At 41.8% G+C, this 5,240-nt stretch overlaps 2 long non-coding RNA genes across 2 annotated transcripts in view; one reads left to right on the top strand and one right to left on the bottom strand.

The window, feature by feature from the left end:
- LOC106958873 (uncharacterized) overlaps positions 1 to 3,507 on the top strand; it is a 14,397-nt gene extending 10,890 nt beyond the window's left edge. Inside the window, exon 3 of the long non-coding RNA XR_001427236.1 lies at positions 3,227 to 3,507. This is a non-coding gene — a long non-coding RNA (uncharacterized LOC106958873). The remainder of the gene's footprint in view (positions 1 to 3,226) is intronic.
- The window catches only part of LOC106958874 (uncharacterized), a 12,383-nt gene continuing 10,281 nt past the window's right edge, over positions 3,139 to 5,240 (bottom strand). The window contains exon 3 of the long non-coding RNA XR_001427237.1: positions 3,139 to 3,320. This is a non-coding gene — a long non-coding RNA (uncharacterized LOC106958874). The remainder of the gene's footprint in view (positions 3,321 to 5,240) is intronic.

Below are 5,240 nucleotides of genomic sequence, written 5' to 3'. Positions count from 1 at the left end.
CAATGGAGGCACGAAACGTGGTCTGTTCAGACTCAATATGCCCCACTTCCCCCAGAACATATTCAAAGTTCCCCTGGTGGTAGGAGTTAAAGCTCCGTCTCACAGGACACTCTGCCAAATGTTCCCAGCAGACCCTCACAACATGTTTGGGCCTGACCAGCCCTGACTAGGCCTGACCGGTGTCCTTCCCCACCACCGGGTAGTGAAGAGTGAACAGTTCAGCACCTCTCTTCACACGAGTGCCCAAGACAAACGGACGCAGAATCGATGAAACAATGACAAAGTCACCCACATTTCTTTGCTTTTACAGTTTTCTCGATTGATTTGATGCATTTGTGCACACAAATGGAAGGCTGGCTGGATGGATAATTGGGCTGAACAGCAGAACTTAGTGTTTATAACTGGAAGATTTAATTTTAAAAATTCCATTGTTGCCATTTTATTTTGTAACAAAGTAGGGCTTTATTGTGGTTCTTAATGAAACTATTTATATTTATACCTAAATACTTATATTACATATGTTCACTCCAAACTGACCATGATGGACACAGTGGCTGTAAAGTCCAGTGCATTACCACCATCTTTCATGACGTGTGGTTGATGTGTGGACCAAATGCAGCAGGCAGGAGACATAAAAGTTATGTGGTAGATTTTTAAAAAAAATCAAACTTACAAAAAAAAACAAAGCACAAGGAACAAAAATGAATGACGGGAAGAGACCATAAGGAAACCAGGAAGAAGAGACGAGGAGCAGTGGTGTGGAGTAACAAGACGAACCAGCTAGTAACAGTCTGATTTAATTAGAGATATGATTCATCTGAAAAAATTGTCTGTTTTAAAAGTTAGTTTGGTGTAAAGTGGAGCTAATCTGCCAACAAACATCAAGTTATGGACAAACATAAATACAAAGAATAGGAAAAAATGTCCTGATGCTACATCATGAAAAACAAAAATACTAATGGAACTAAATGTCCTTCATAAAAGAAACTATGAATCTTGTCATTTTATAGACCAGAAATGTTACAAGAGATTCATAAGGAACACTCTGTTATGGACAAAAGGACTCTTTGTCTTTTCTCTATCTGCTTTATCTGCTCTCACGCACAAGGCTTCTCACTGACATAACCATAACATTTAAGACTGGTGATAGTCACACAAATAAAAACTGATTAAGGCAGGCCAACACCTTCGAGGGAGCAGAATGAGGAGGAAATAAAGCAGAACTCGCGCTACAATCTTTGCTTCACTTGGTGTCAAAGAAAGGTGAGCTGAGTGGAGCCTAGAGCTGGACGGTCATTACAATATGCCACATGAAATCATTTAAACATGTTTTTGAAAAAATATTTCAAATATGTCCTGATCTTACACATTTTGTCTGAGAAAAACTCACAGGAACTAAGTTTACTCTGTGTCTCACAGGTAGGATGTTGATTTCACAAACTTCTGCACAATTGAGGCTCCAAATATATTTCATGACTGAGAAACACCAACCTTTTAGTACCTTGCTGGTCAGGCCTGGTCAGGCCCAAACGTGTTGTGAGGGTCTGCTGGGAACATCTGGCAGAGTCTCCTGTGAGATGGAGCTTTAACTCCCACCTCTGGGGGAACTTCGAACATGTTCCGGGGGAAGAAAGGGGTGTGGAGTCTGATAGGACCATGTTTCATGCCCGCATTGTCGAGGCGACATATCAGAGCTGTGGTTGTTGGTGCTTGTCATGGTAGCAACCCTCGAATCCATTGGTGGACACCTTTGGTGAGGGATGCTGTCAGGTTGAAGAAGGAGTCCTATCAGGCCTTTTTGGGTACTGGCAGTCCAAACAGCATGCGGTCTGGTTGGTTGATGAGGAAAAAATTCAGGTGTGGGAGGAGTTCAGAGAGGCCATGGAGAGAGACTTCCGCATGGCTTCGAGGTGATTCTGGTCCAACCATCCGGAGTCTCAGGAGGGGGAAGCAGTGCAGCACCAACACTGTTTGTAGTGGGGATGGTGTGCTGCTGACGTTGACTCAGGACGTTGTGGGCCAGTCGACAAAGTACTTTTAAGACCTCCTCAATCCCACCAACCTGCCTTCCATTGAGGAAGTGGAGCCTGGGGGCTCTAGGTTGGACTCTCCAATCGCTGGGGACGAGATTGCCTCTGTGATTAAAGAGCTTTTCAGTGGCAAGCTCAGTCACTTGGAAGGAACTCAAAGTAAAGCTGCTGTTATTTCATGTCAAGAGGAGCCAGTTGAGGTGGCTTGGGCATCTGCTCAAGATGCCTCTTGGACGCCTCCATGGTGACGTGTTCCGGGCATGTCCCACCAGGAGAAGACCCAGGAAACACTGGAGGGACTAAGTTTCCCAGGTGGCCTGGGAATGCCTTGGGAATCCCCCAGAGGAACTGCAACTATTGGAGAATTGAAAGGTGGCTATACTCTTAAATATATAAGTAAAAGAAATAACGCTCTGAGAAGTAGTTCTTGCTGCTAGGCCATAGACGAGCTAGAGATTTATTACACTACCACAGATTCCTCATTACATTTTCATCAGTTCAGTACTCAAAAATCTTCCAAAGTCTCAACAAAAAATCTCCCCGTATTCTTAAGATCACCCTTTTTTATACACTCTCATCTTCACTGATGTGAGTTGGAAAGTATCGACCAATGAGGTTGCTACCCTTGATTTGTGCAAAGATTCTGGCATGCCTTATACTAAGTGTGTATTGGATGACCTTTAAAATATTTGAGACATCTTTATCCAACATCTGCTCCTTCTCAGAATTGCAGAGTCGCCCAATTCTTCTCAAACTGTTGTTCTTATCTTGTCCGAACAGTATTCCTTCCAAAGCCATTTTTGGATCCATTGCTCTTTGCAAAGAAATAAGGTCAGGTTGACCAAGAGAGGCGACAAAATCCTTTCGCAAAAACAACTCCTTAAGTAGTATTTCCGTTCTTACAGAACAAGTGGCTGGGGAGAGGGAAGTCTGGGCTTCCCTTCCTAAGGTGTTACCCCCACGACCCGACCCTGGATAAATGAAAGAAGATGGATGGATGGATTTCTGAGTTTCAATTTTTTTGTTGCAATTTTACATTTACAACAAATGCAAATGCTCTTCACCATCCATCCAGTGATTAGAAGACTTTTCTGTTTTACAACATAAATAAATATATTGATGTAATGTTTTTCTACAGGGTGACGTTGGTTCAGCAGTGGTGTTCAACGGCATGATTTATGGTGTGATTACTCCAGTTGTACCAGGCAATGCATTTCAGATTCGGGTTTTCATCATGGATGTGTGTGGATTGGGTGGATAAGAACAACAATTGGGATTTAATAAAACAAACTGTAATGAAATATAATTCTCATCAAATTTCCTCTCAGATATAATTTCATTATTGTATCTTGATCAGTTTGATCCACATGTTTGTAGGAGCAGAATAAATCAATAGCTTTGTTTGTTTTCACCTAACCTTGATCTCCCTAATGGATCTTTCTCCACTCAGAAATTAACAATAAATCAATGAATGCATTGAAAAAGCAACATTTCCTGGCTGTTTGTCTTTACATTCATGGTTCAGTTTGTTCAGTTTATATTTTCCCTGAACTGACTCTGAAAATGTGACAAGTTTTTAATCACATGAAGAGGAACACCAATATCTTTGAAAACAAAGATATTAACAAATAAACCTGATAATATGCTGTACGTTTAGTGATATTTTCACAGTTGTAGTCTCGACTGGTCTTGAAATAAAATGCAGAGTCCTCAGAGAGCGAGACAAGTCCGAAATCATCAATAAATGGTCTCGAGACCAAGACCGATCTCGAGTACTACAACACTGGTGCTGAGCTCAAGCTACAGTGGTTTGACAAGCTGCTGATGACCGATATTAAGAGAGAAAAAATTCTAAAACTTATTAACCCTTTTTTAAAACCTTTTGACTTGTTATATCCTCTCTTATGCTTGGATTCAGAAAATGCTGTGCGCAAAGACTGAGATCACACAAAGATAACAGCATCACCATAATCAGCATTTATTCAACACAGATACATACCATCACCAGAAAAGCACATCAGAAAACTCAGAGCACAAACAACACATGAATTTCCCTGAGAGAGGGAAAAAGATAAAAGATGGAAACGACAAACAAAAAGCAAAGATGTCTTCGGAGAAATTGCATAGAGCAAAATCTGATGTGTTACTCCTGTGTACAAAGTTTTATAGTAAAGGAGTATTCTTGTCTTTAATTTATTCAAATAAGGCGTATCTTTGCTCATCCAACCAGGAGCTGTCTCGGACCGTCTTTAAAGTTAGAAACTCCCTGCAACTTGTTTTCAAGATCAAACATCAGTTGTCACCATTATCTAAACAAAGTGGAAGCAGAGCTTCTCCTCCACTGGCCTGAACTCATGCTGTTTTATGGCTTTATGGCTTTTCACAGATCAGTGTGAAAGCTGGAACTTCTCCTGATTGTTTCCCACACAGACAAAGGATCTTAGCAAACAATCTGCTGTAACTACAGATAACATAAAGGTCAATAGGGCAGAATAAGTTATTCATCTGAAAATTATAATTAGGCTATTTCAATCAAGACATTTTAAGTTTTAAAACTAGCATGTTTTAAATTTATTTTCTTAACACCGAGCAGCAGTCACCCGAGGCTAGCATCTCCAACATCTGCACCAAACTGGAGTGGGGTGGTAGAAATACCGCCCCAGAAGAACAGGGGGATTGTCGGGAATAAATAATTCTGTGCTTTCCTCTGTTTTAGCTAGTTGCAAAGCTAAAGCTAAAGAAAATGGCAAGTTAGAAAACACCCTCAAAGCTAAGTCTGCGGCATGTTCCTGGCAACCACTGTTGACCTGTGCTACCTCGCCTTAAGGCAAAGGCGATCCTCTGTCAGTAACACCCTCAGTCTCAAGTCATTGGCTGCAGATCTGTTAAATGAGAGTAGGGCGATGTAGTGGGCGTCGCACATTTTCATTTTGGAAAGGTGGCAACCCCACTCTGTATGCAGATAACAGCGCAGATCAGTGTCCGTCCTGTGATTGGACAGATCAGTGTCTGTCTCTCCAGCAGGAAGTTGTGAACAGAGTTTAAAAGCTGCTGCAGGACTGCAGACATTTATTCACAGGAAGCTGGACCACCAATGGCTCAGCTGAAGGTTCTGCTGCTACTGGGGCTGGGTGAGTCAGAAACACTCGACACACTGGGGAAACTGGACACACTGGAGAAACTGGTCACACTGGGGAAACTGGACACACT

The sequence above is a fragment of the Poecilia latipinna genome, unplaced genomic scaffold (genome assembly GCF_001443285.1).
Source record: "Poecilia latipinna isolate Pla-1442-1.1 unplaced genomic scaffold, P_latipinna-1.0 Scaffold1024, whole genome shotgun sequence".
NCBI lineage: Eukaryota > Metazoa > Chordata > Actinopteri > Cyprinodontiformes > Poeciliidae > Poecilia > Poecilia latipinna.
This window is presented reverse-complemented; position numbering and strand designations above follow the sequence as displayed.